The sequence below is a fragment of the Salmo salar genome, chromosome ssa07 (genome assembly GCF_905237065.1).
Source record: "Salmo salar chromosome ssa07, Ssal_v3.1, whole genome shotgun sequence".
Classification (NCBI taxonomy): Eukaryota; Metazoa; Chordata; class Actinopteri; order Salmoniformes; family Salmonidae; genus Salmo; species Salmo salar.
Genome location: NC_059448.1, coordinates 47,528,903 through 47,542,649, shown reverse-complemented (window position 1 = coordinate 47,542,649; position 13,747 = coordinate 47,528,903).

Here is a 13,747-nt window from a genome sequence, read left to right as displayed (position 1 = left end):
CCCACCAGGTGCCCTTGGAGAGTTCCTCAATGAGATTGACACCTTGATAAACTCATTTCCTGACGATGGCTCACCGCTCATCGCACTGGACCACTTCAATCTCCCAACATCTGCCTTCGATTCATTTCTTTCAACGTCTTACTTTCTCCTCCTTGCCTCTTTTGACCTCACCCTTCCCCAGACCTCTCCCACTCACAAGGCAGGCAATATGCTTGACCTCATCTTTACTAGAGGCTGTTCACCTACTAATCTCGTCGCAACCCCCCTCCAGTTCACTATTAATGATCACTACTTTTCTGTCTCTCTCTCCTCCAACCCCACCCACTCAGCCCCTGCCCAGATGGTCATGTGTCATCACAATCTTCGCTCTCTCTCTCCCACTACTCTCTCCTCTTCTATTCTATCATCTCTCCCTTCTGCTAAATCCTTCTCCCTCCTGTCTCCTCATTCTGCTTCCCTCGACCCTACTTTCCTTCCTTTACGCATCCTCTGACTCGCTCTGTCCCCTTTCTTCCTGGCTGTCTCAGCCCTCCCCTTCTGCTCAGAGGCCAAGTGACTCATTGTGAGCTTACAGAACAGGGCAGCTGAGTGAAAATTGAGGAAAACGAAACTTCTGGAGGACCTACCATCCTTTCACACCCTCCTCTCAAGCGTCTCTTCCTCTGTACCCGCTGCTAAAGCCACTTTCTATCACTCTAACCCTAGGAAACTCTTTTTCACCTTCTCCTCCCTCCTTATTCCTCCACTTCAAGACCATGGCACTTGCCTACTGAGCAGCAAGATGAACTGCCCCTCCTTACTTTCAAGCTATGCTCAAACCCAACACCCCAATCCGAATACTCCGTTGTACCACTTCTGGTCTTTTGTCTCTCCCACCCCTAGGGGATGGCAGCTCCCACTCAGCCCAGTCCAAGCTCTTCTCTGTTCTGGCACCCCAATGGTGGAACCAGCTTCCCCCTGAAACTAGGACAGCAGAGTCCCTGCCCATTTTCCGAAAACATCTGAAACCCTACCTCTTCAAAGAGTCATAAATAATCCCTAATTTTTTCCCCCGCTACTAGCACTGACTTTACGGATAGCAACTTTATTGAGCTATAAACACACATTTGATATAAAACAAATATCAGCAGAGAAGAATAATTCAAATCCAACATTTTCTCTATTTCTGCTCATTTGTTTCTTTTTTTCTGGCATAGTTGTGCACACTGTAAGATCCTTTTGGAGCTGTTTGGTTCTAAGCACTATAATTACCATAAATTATGCCCTCTAAACTTAGAAGAACACGTAATGCCTTCCAGTCCAGGGGAGGGGTAAGTCATTCTTATTATCGTCTTGTCAGAGCGCGGCGAAATGCTTACATTGTGGCACGTGTCAGACACCACTTTAGGAGCAAGGGGGCTATGGGAGAATAAAAGGAATCTCTGCACTCGGCCTGAGTGACAGCGTTGCAATTAAAGTGACAGGTCATCGTGCTGGCCGGGGCCCACTCCACAGGCCAGAGTCCTGCAACAAGGTGCCTTTCATTGGTGGTGCCACCGCAATGTGTGACTGACTGACTACTGCCACAATTATGAGCTCAAGGCTTGAAGTTCTGTGGCGAATCAAAAGAAAGTTACACTCTCATTAGGTATGACTCACGGTGATACAAAGTCATTGTATTTTTGACCTGTTTGTATGGGAAAGCCTGTACTGTTGACTAGGGCTAATGAGCATCTGTTACTGCATTGTAATTTGTTGGGATTATTTGGCAGATACTGTACATCTGATGTTTGTTCACCCCTTAGAAATAAGAAAAGGGTAGCCTCAAAGACGATGTCTGTAAACATTGTCTGCATATCTCTGAAAATGCATTTTTCTTACAAACGCTGTGGGAACTTGGTGTAAACATCCCTCAAAATAGGACTGAGGAGACACAACACACATTTATTTGTTCTCATTTGTCAAGGATGGCTGAGTCCTGGGGTGAGATGCATCCGACTTTTAGAGAGGCTGGAAAACAGTCTATTCTTGTCTTGGGTAGTCTCTAGCTAATGGAGCTGGCTATGCCAGGCATTTGGACTCGGAAGCAAATCAAGCTGCTGCATGTTGTAATAGGGTATCGGAAGGTATTTTGTACTTCCTGAAGTCATACCCCTGGGCAGTAAGTTGTTTGTAATGGTATAGAGGATATGCTAACAGTGATGTAGTGTTTAAAAAATATGTGGGTAAACTCTGATTCACCAGTTGCAGTGAAAAAAGTAACGCTACCTATACTTCCAATACATTTTTCCACAAAGGGTCCCACAAAAAAAAGTGGGTAAGCTGTGTTTACCCTCCACTACACCAAGGTAGCAGGAGGTAACGTTGTCAGAGGTGAAGTGCCAAAAAGATCCAAGTTAATCATAGATATACAGCACATAGAAAATGCTACATAATAACATTCAAAACTAGTTCTATAATGGAATCCATTTGTCTTTTTCTATTTTTCATCCACTGACTCGTGTGTGGATTGCACTAAATGTTATCAATCCCCCAACATGGAAAATTATCCATCAGAACAACAATCTCTGCTGAACTGACAATGATGGCTACTCATTTCAAGTGGAACGAAAAAATGTGGCAAAAAGAACGGAAAATACATGTTTTTAACGTGATGTGACATTCCATTCCGGAAGCCAAGTCACTTTGATTTCTGCACTGACTTAAGCATTGTTAGTGTGAAATCATTCCAATGTGCAGTTTCTTGCAATGTTCTCTTGTCAAGGCTAATTACACCATTCTCTCAAATGAAAGAGGCAAAAAGAAATTGAACAAATGACAAACAGATCAATACAGTTGTGAATAGCATGGGCTCCATATCCAGCTCCATATCCAGCTCCATATCCAGCTCCATATCCAACTGGGCTCCATATCCAGCTCCATATCCAGCTCCATATCCAGCTCCATATCCAACTGGGCTCCATATCCAGCTCCATATCCAGCTCCATATCTAGCTCCATATCTAGCTCCATATCCAGCTCCATATCCAGCTCCATATCCAGCTCCATATCCAACTGGGCTCCATATCCAGCTCCATATCTAGCTCCATATCTAGTTCCATATCCAGCTCCATATCCAGCTCCATATCCAACTGGGCTCCATATCCAGCTCCATATCCAGCTCCATATGCAGCTCCATATCCAACTGGGCTCCATATCCAGCTCCATATCTAGCTCCATATCCAGCTCCATATCCAACTGTGGCTCCATATCCAGCTCCATATCCAGCTCCATATCCAACTGGGCTCCATATCCAACTGGGCTCCATATCCAACTGGGCTCCATATCCAGCTCCATATCCAGGTCCATATCCAAGCATGGGCTTCATATCCAACTGGGCTCCATATCCAGCTCCATATCCAAGCATGGGCTCCATATCCAACTGGGCTCCATATCCAGCTCCATATCCAACTGGGCTCCATATCCAGCTCCATATCCAAGCATGGGCTCCATATCCAACTGGGCTCCATATTCAACCCCATATCCAGCTCCATATCTAACTGGGCTCCATATCCAGCTTCATATCCAGCTCCATATCCAACTGGGCTCCATATCCAGCTCCATATCCAGCTCCATATCCAGCTCCATATCCAACTGGGCTCCATATCCAGCTCCATATCCAGCTCCATATCCAACTGGGCTCCATATCCAGCTCCATATCCAGCTCCATATCTAGCTCCATATCTAGCTCCATATCCAGCTCCATATCCAGCTCCATATCCAGCTCCATATCCAACTGGGCTCCATATCCAGCTCCATATCTAGCTCCATATCTAGTTCCATATCCAGCTCCATATCCAGCTCCATATCCAACTGGGCTCCATATCCAACTCCATATCCAGCTCCATATCCAGCTCCATATCCAACTGGGCTCCATATCCAGCTCCATATCTAGCTCCATATCCAACTGGGCTCCATATCCAGCTCCATATCCAGCTCCATATCCAACTGGGCTCCATATCCAGCTCCATATCTAGCTCCATATCCAACTGGGCTCCATATCCAGCTCCATATCCAGCTCCATATCCAACTGGGCTCCATATCCAACTGGGCTCCATATCCAGCTCCATATCCAAGCATGGGCTCCATATCCAACTCCATATCCAGCTCCATATCCAACTGGGCTCCATATCCAACTGGGCTCCATATCCAACTGGGCTCCATATCCAACTGGGCTCCATATCCAGCTCCATATCCAGGTCCATATCCAAGCATGGGCTCCATATCCAACTGGGCTCCATATCCAGCTCCATATCCAAGCATGGGCTCCATATCCAACTGGGCTCCATATCCAGCTTCATATCCAGCTCCATATCCAACTGGGCTCCATATCCAGCTCCATATCCAGCTCCATATCCAACTGGGCTCCATATCCAGCTCCATATCCAGCTCCATATCCAACTGGGCTCCATATCCAGCTCCATATCCAGCTCCATATCTAGCTCCATATCTAGCTCCATATCCAGCTCCATATCCAGCTCCATATCCAGCTCCATATCCAGCTCCATATCCAACTGGGCTCCATATCCAGCTCCATATCTAGCTCCATATCTAGTTCCATATCCAGCTCCATATCCAGCTCCATATCCAACTGGGCTCCATATCCAGCTCCATATCCAGCTCCATATCCAGCTCCATATCCAACTGGGCTCCATATCCAACTGGGCTCCATATCCAGCTCCACATCCAGCTCCATATCCAAGCATGGGCTCCATATCCAACTCCATATCCAGCTCCATATCCAACTGGGCTCCATATCCAACTGGGCTCCATATCCAACTGGGCTCCATATCCAGCTCCATATCCAGGTCCATATCCAAGCATGGGCTCTATATCCAACTGGGTCCATATCCAGCTCCATATCCAAGCATGGGCTCCATATCCAACTGGGCTCCATATCCAGCTCCATATCCAACTGGGCTCCATATCCAGCTCCATATCCAAGCATGGGCTCCATATCCAACTGGGCTCCATATTCAACTCCATATCCAGCTCCATATCTAACTGGGCTCCATATCCAGCTCCATATCCAGCTCCATATCCAACTGGGCTCCATATCCAGCTCCATATCCAGCTCCATATCCAACTGGGCTCCATATCCAGCTCCATATCCAGCTCCATATCCAACTGGGCTCCATATCCAGCTCCATATCCAGCTCCATATCCAACTGGGCTCCATATCCAGCTCCATATCCAACTGGGCTCCATATCCAGCTCCATATCCAGCTCCATATCCAACTGGGCTCCATATCCAACTGAACGATTACAGATTTTGATGCAGGGATTTGTCTGTGCCTCTGTTTGTTTAAAAGTTTTAATTCATTGTTACATTTCAGGTTCAGAGTATATATTTTCCAGCTCATAAAAGTAGAGGTAATGTGAAATTGTATTTTAAGATAACTGTATTTTTTTACACAAACAAAACAGTTTCCTTGTTGATAAGTGAATGTGTGTAGCCCTTTCCTGCAGTCAGTGACCAACAGCGCTCTCTTTGGCCTCATGGGTGGAATGTTATTCATATTTTCATCATTTCATCATTAATAAAGATTATTTAAACATTTTTAAATAAGGTGTCAAACAGTTTTGTTAAATTTCAGTTTTCTGTGATGTATATAAAGTGTATTATTGGGATGCAAACTCAACATTGAATACATTTCAACTCTATATCTGACATGGTACAGGTGTCTTCTTTCTTTTAAGCCATAACCATGTGTGTGAGGTGTATACTTTTGTTTCAAGTTAGATTTGTTTAAGACTACCAAGAATCACTATGTGTGACCCTCATTTAGCCCACTGCAGTAAAAGGTTCATTGTGTGACCAGATCCTTATTTCCTGCTCTAGTTTGTCTCTTACTCTGCTGCTCTAGACGTGTCCAGGTGTGTATCCCTGCATCCCTAGCATGTGTCTGATGTACCTCCATACAGACAGGTCTTTATTTATTTCCTGGCTGTCTCAGACACCGCCCTTCCAGATGGCTCTTTTATATTCACCTAGTGATAAAGGGAACGGCAGCTCCGCCGCCCAGATCAAAGTGCACTTAAATACCCAACATGCTTTGTCGCACTTTGATGAGGTTTCTTTTTTTAGTCGAGGGGAGCCGAGGGGCGGAAGCATCTGAGACACATTCAGAGCTCCCTGTCCTTTGAGCTGGCAGTGTGCTGTTCTGTCTGAAGACGGAGACTGAGGTGCTGAACATGTGAATGTTATGACATTCTCATCCTTACTGGAACTTGGTGTCAAAATTGAACCTGTTGCGTACAACAATAAACGTGCTGTAGCAATGAAATGAAACAGTTATTGTCATTGAAGCCATCAAATCTGGTGACTGACGGAAAGACAGACTTCTATAGAGACAGACAAAAAGATAGGTAAGGTACAGTATGTGTACAAAAGAAACAGAAAAGCCAATGATTCACGGCATAACCCTCATCACAGAGCAAACCTAATGAGCCCTTAAATATGAGAGCTGTTTAACAGAGCCTGACCTCCGCCCACCTCACCTCAGCCAATCTTGGTCTCCATCTCCCATCATCACACCTGTAATTGCGCCATGGCTCCTTCACTCGTCCCTCCATCTTTAATAATTGAATATCCAAGGGAGGCAAACTACGTGTGAGCACCGAGAGGCCCATTACTGAAGCGGCTCCATAAAGGAGGGCTGAAATCAACCTCTTACCCATGGTGAGCACAACAGCACTGTCTGCCACACAAAAACAACACCATCAACCACTGAAACGAGGACATCTGCCGCCGTTGCAAGAAGGGACACTGCAAAAATTCCAAATTAAACATCCCCAGACAAAAGTTCTCTGTCCCTGACACTCTGTTCAACTCTTAAATGTTTTTGTACATTGCTTTACACATCATACTGATACATTGTTTGAGGACATTGGTTAGACAGGTCATTTAGAGTGTGAAGCTGCTGAGTAAATGGGCTTATTATCAGTGCAGTGCTGGTTGCCAATTTTTATCTGGCACTCAATTCGGTATCCAGCGCACATAGTATGGGTTGCATAAACCGGATATGTTGTGTCTAGCGAATATATGTTGAACATTTACTGTCTACCATTCAGAGATTGTGTGTAGTGCTGGGACCTTTTCACAATACCATAACTCAATGTGGCACTAGATAATGTTATATTGTACGTCCCAATGACATCTCCTTATTCCTGAAGTGTGCACTCGTTCACTACTTCCCACAAACCTAAAAGTATTGGATTGGTGGCGGAAGATATTATTGGGACACACCGACAGAGCTGCAGAGATATCCACTCTGCAGGGTCACATAATGGGCAAATGTATTACAGGGAAATTGAAGTAATTATTCTTAAACAGACATGAAAAAAAATGCACTTATCTTTCATACTGTAGCACAGGGGTATTAAACTCACCCTACGAGGTCCGGAACCTGCTGGTTTTCTGTTCTACCTGATAATGAATTGCCCCACCAAATCTAAATCAGTCCCTGATTAGAGGGGAACAATGAAAACAAGCAGTGGAACTGACTTCGAGGTCCAGAGTTAAATTTAAGGGCTATAGTGAATTCGGGGGGTAGCCCTAACCGGGACTCTAACCCGGGTCCAGCAACTGTCAAGCCAACACCTTAACCATTACACCAAGTGGTCCGAATCTCTATATGAGGTCACCAAGTGTTTGGTTAAGGTCACTACAGTACGTATCCATTGTTAGGTCATCCTTTCACCAAATTGTGTTTTCCATAAGGGCAGTCTCACTATACTTATGGGACATTTTGTGCTTGGCTGAGTAATTTCCTAAAGGAGGCTACTGAGTGATTCATGCATCCACCACACAGTCAATCAAATACACCCACACATTTTTCAGCACTGAAAATGTCTGACAGCAGTAATTCATAAGATCATGATATGTTCTTTGTTTATTTATTTAAAATACATAGGAAACAGATACAGTAAAATTATATTTCAAATGTTTACTGCAAATTGTTACAAAAGTTATCACAAACTGTACATTTCATGACAAATAGTTGCAATTGCTGTTCTTGTTTAATATGCTATTGATGTTAGCATTATGCACACAATCTCAGCTAAAAAGCACAAAATTCCTAAGCATGGAGTGTCCCGAAAAAGTAGAGGGTTGCCTTAGATATGCTTACAATATGACAAATCATTCCACAATTGATACGGAATGTGTATAAAGCCACCCAAAAACACAAGCTTGAGCTGTACAAATTATCACCAAACGATCCATATAAATACACAGTAACATTTTCATTTTAACAAGTTTTCAACAACAAATGTTCTTAGAAGTAAACTTTAGATATATACAAGAATTCGCATTGTGAGGTCTATGTACAAATGTAAACATAAAATATTAGCAATATAAAATACTATATAATATATTCATGAAACTTTGATTTTTGATGTTCTCATACTACTTCAATATATTGACTCGCATGCTACAAGTACAAATACTTATGGTTTTTATATTGGGGCCAGCCTGGGAACAGAAGCATTATTATTTTAATGTGCAAAATAAAGTTAACAGTACACAGCCTTAGTATTTGCTATGTTCGTGTTAGTGATGGGTCGTTCGCGAACTAGCGGCTCTTTCTGAACGGCTCTTTTTGGTGAACGTCAGGAACCAAATCGCATTTGTGAAAGAGCTGTTCATTTGGCTCCCTGATTTGCATACTGCTACTACTGCTTTATGAGCTTCAAACTATGATTATCTGCAGTAACAAATAGATAGGATAAAGCCTTATTCTGGTCCACGCTCAATTCTGTTTTTGCAACGATTTAATTTTGTCAGGAATTATAATTGTTTACTCACATTTCACAATCTGAGATAACAGTATGCGTCTTTCTAGCCTTTACATTATATTTTTAAGCACTACTGAACAAAGAGCCATTTAGGAGCCAAATGAACAGACCTTCAAGGTGAACGGAGCCAAGAGTTTCAGCTCATCGAAAAGACTCAGATATGCCCATCACTATTTCATATTATTACTCACATGTGCAACTGAAATTCACTCTAGTAATTTTTTCAGATTGAGTACTAAACTCGATATCATAATGCTCTACATAACGTGATTGCAGAAGACACAATTACAATTGGAATTGGAATCTGGGGCTAGGCCATATGCATTTACAATGGCCTATTTGTAAAGAAAAATGTACTCAAATTAAACAAATCTAGAGATTCGGACTATAAGGTTCTATCTGCATTTTTGTCAAAATGTAGTTATTGACATAGCCTTGTTCTGTTCAATTCCTATATAGTACTCTAAACTCCCCAATTCATGTTGTTAAGTTCAAAAGAATTCAAGATCAAATTGCTGATACCATTCAAACCGATGAGGGTTCAGAACTTTAAAACCAATTATCTCAGAATCATCTTTTTTCATATAGAACCTTAAAGTGATTGATGGAAGTTTGTTTCCTTTCTCCCTGTAATGCTTTTTTGTCTCCACAACTAGAACAAATTACTCTTCTAAATATCCATATTCATTTGTCAGAGACAATTTTAATAATCTATTTGTTTTGCTATTTGTAATCATATTTGGCACATGTGACATACACAAAGACAATATTTTTAAGAAAAAAGGAAAGCCATTAGCTTTAAAAAATTAATTACCTCGCTTCAAACCCATCAGAAAGGAGTTTGACCTCATTTGCATGGTTTTACTTTTCCAGATTAATTAGTAGAATGCATTTCAGCAATCTTATAAAGATCTCTATCCGTTCCAGTGACAGTTAAAATGTTGGGCAAAGTCTCAGAGAAAAATGTTCTTGGACACTGAAATGTTCTTAAGAAGTGACTTGAGTACGAGGTCAGACATGCTTTTCTGAATGTATTGTGTTCTTGAGGAAGTAAATTACGTTGAGTGAGATTTAAATGCTTCTAATCTTTTGTGTAGCAGCTGTGGGAAACGTTGCAATTAAAATTTGTATCAATAAATAAGAAATAACTTTTTGTTTATACAGTGCCTTCAGAAGGTATTCATACCCTTCGACATTCCACATTTTGTTGTGTTACAACCTTATTTCAAAATGTATTAAATCTTTTTTTTTCACCCATCTACACACAATACCCCATAATGACAAAATGAAAACATTAGAAATGTTTGCAAATTTACACCAGTCAATACAAAGATACAGGCTTGAATGAAAACTCCACGAGAAAATCTGTTGGCCAGCAAGTAGGAGGGTTTTCAGCAGTCAAATTACGTTTATTCAGCACTCGCAAGGGAACCATGCCTGCAAAGCCTGTTACGCACCTTCATAAGGTAAATCTGAATACCAACTACTGAGATGTGCGTAGGAAAGCTGTGTGTAAGAAAGAAAATTATGCCTAAGTCGGAATCGGGCCCAAAGAGACTTACCCAGAAAGACTCACAGCTGTAAATTTCTGCCAAAGGTGCTAACATGTATTGATTTAGGGGGTTAAATACTTATCTAATCAAGATATTAGTGTTTGATTTTTTATTTTATTTTTTACAAATCTTTGAATTTTTCTTCCACTTTGACATTACAGAGTATTTTATTAAGATCGTTGACAAAAAAAAATACTATTAAATCCATCTTAATCCCACTTTGTAACACAAAAAAATGTGGAAAAAGTTAAGGGGTGTGAATACATTCTGAAGGCACTGTACTTTTCAACAGTTTGTTGTTTCAATGCTTGTCTCACTTTCATCTCCCACAAGAGAGTTGAAAACACTATGCTACATTGTGTGGCTACTATTGCTCTAATCTCAGTTAATCCAGATGCTAGATGAAGTTCTCGGGGAGACGTGTTAGAAATTGTACTAAGGCGACTTGCGAAGTCTACACCCTCGTAAACAGAAACTCTCACCATATTCGCCCAATCCTGATACATCCAAATAACCAGTGATGAAAAACCCAAGTACCTAAACTACTCTGTTTGTTTGTCTTCTCATCCCATAGCCTCTAACAGCATTTATGTTACGTAGTCTGTCCACGAGAGAATACTGCTGCTCTTATCATGTATTGCACTCTTGTTGATCCTATGACAAGTGCATCTGCAACCCACTTGTGATATGGAGAGATATGCACCATATTCTTTCAATAAATGGGATCAATTGGCATTCATTAGTGATGTGCCACTGGCAAACTGCTGTATGCTCTGGGATTGGACATTCACCTAGCCCTTTGAGTTGATAGGTTATCTGTGTTCCCTGTGGCTACGCCCAGGGCACAGCTGATTGGCTTGTCTACTGTATGTCTATGTTGACATGTGGTCTTAGAATCAAGCCTAGCCCTTTAGTATCACATCATCCCAAATGAAAATGGCAACTCACTAAATAACTGTGAGAGGAGCAGAATGCCTTGGGCAAATGTATCCAAAAAGTGTTGAAGTATGTTGCAAAGTTTAGTTCAAAGTTTACTTCTCTTAAAGCCCACTGGTAGTATTGTGGTAATAACTTGCTATTCAGCAAGCAAATACAATGCCATTGGAATGAGAGGAGGATGAAATCTCCATTTTGCAAAGCTATTATCTGATACAATGCCTTTCGGACCCAAGTGCCTCTCGCAATGTACAATGGAAATAAAACTCTTGAGAGGTAAAATCTATTTTTTCCACAGCTCTATATTGAATAGCTTGCACAGGACAGGAAACAGAATTCTGATAATTCAAACTATTTACTCTGAGTACCACCATTGGTTGATTAATGCCACGGTAAGAACCAAGATTAATTTTCCACTCCAGTCAAGCAATATAATACTGTAAATGATATGTGATAAAGGTTACTGAAGCAATGAAACAAATGAGAGAATTCATCATGGATAACACTATTCAAGACACAAACTTTGGAAATATGTAAATTCACATTAAATGTAAATGTCGTGATCCCAGGAATAAGGCATTCTCATGTGTGGTCCATAACTGCATTTCAAAATCAGGCCATATTGTAGAATGTTTTTAAAGGCCCAATGCAGTCATTTTATATCAATATCAAATAATTTCTGGTGAACATATAAGTAGTTGACTTTAATAGATTTCCATTAAAATGGATGAAAATGGCTTTTTAGCTAAATACTATTTCTGAAGCAATAATATTGTGGGGAGGGGGAAACTGAAAACTAGGTGTTATTGGCAGAGAGGTTTGGAACTCTCTTTGTTATTGATTCTATTAATCAAATGTATTAACGGTAATGTATGTAGTTCTGTCCTTGAGCTGTTCTTGTCTAATGATGTTCTGTATTATGTCATTCTGTATTATGTTTCATGTTTTGTGTGTACCCCAGGAAGAGTAGCTGCTGCTTTTGCAACAACTAATGGGGAACCTAATAAAATACCAAATACCAAATTGACTGTATTTTCAACCAGCTACTCTTAGGAATTTTGTTCACACTTTTACAGTGTTAGTTTCATCAGCTGTTGTACAATGATACAAAACACAGGAAAAATCTAATTTTGACTGCACTGGGCATTTACCTGAAAAGTAGGCTAACCCTTCCTGCAAGACATAATTTCATTGCCAATGTTGTTTGTGTCATAACTCTGTAATGTAGAGTCCTGACTGATGATGATTAATGCAATAGACCTATACGATTAAACACAACCTACACTACCGTTCAAAAGTTTGGGGTCACTTAGAAATGTCCTTGTTGTTGAAAGAAAAGCACATTTTTTGTCCATTAAAATAACATCAAATTGATCAGAAATACAATGTAGACATTGTTCATGTTGTAAATGACTATTGTAGCTGGAAACGGCACATTTTTAATGGAATATCTACATGGGCGTACAGAGGCCCATTATCAGCAACCATCACTCCTGTGTTAGCTAATCCAAGTTTATTATTTTAAAAGGCTAATTGATAATTAGAAAACCCTTTTGCAATTATGTTAGCACAGCTGAAAACTGTTGTTCTGATTAAAGAAGAAATAAAACAGACCTTCTTTAGACTAGTTGAGTATCTGGAGCATCAGCATTTGTGGGTTCAATTACAGGCTCAAAATGGCCAGAAACAAAGAACTTTGTTCTGAAACTCGTCAGTCTATTCTTGTTCTGAGAAATGAAGGCTGTTCCATGGGAGAAATTGAAGATTTCTGTCACGTCCTGACCAGTAAAGGGGTAATTTGTAATTGTAGTATGGTCAGGGCGTGGCAGGGGGTGTTTGTTTTGTGTGTTTTGGGGTTTTTTGGTTCTAGGGGATTTTGGTCCTAGTTTTCTATTTCTATGTTTTTTTTCTTCTATGTGTGGCCAGGTATGGCTTCCAATCAGAGGCAGGTGTCTTTCGTTGTCTCTGATTGGAGGCCATACTTAGGCAGCCTGTTTTTCCCTGTGTTCTTGTGGGTGGTTATTTTCTGTATAGCCTGTGTGCCTTATGGAACTGTTTCGTCGTCTGCTTATTTTGTTTTGAGTGTTCTTTCAAATAAAGAAGAAAGATGAGCACTATACCCGCTGCATTTTGGTCACCGTTCATCGACGCCTGTGACAATCTCGTACAACTCTGTGTACTACTCCCTTCACAGAACTGCGCAAACTGGCTCTAACCAGAATAGAAAGAGGAGTGGGAGGCCCCGGGGCCAACTGAGCAAGAGGACAAGTACATTCGAGTGTCTAGTTTGAAAAACAGACGCCTCACAAGTCCTCAACTGGCAGCTTCATTAAATAGTACCCGCAAAACACCAGTCTCAACGTCAGCAGTGAAGAGGCGACTCTGGGATGCTGGCCTTCTAGGCAGAGTTGAAAAGAAAAAGCCATATCTCAGACTGGCCAA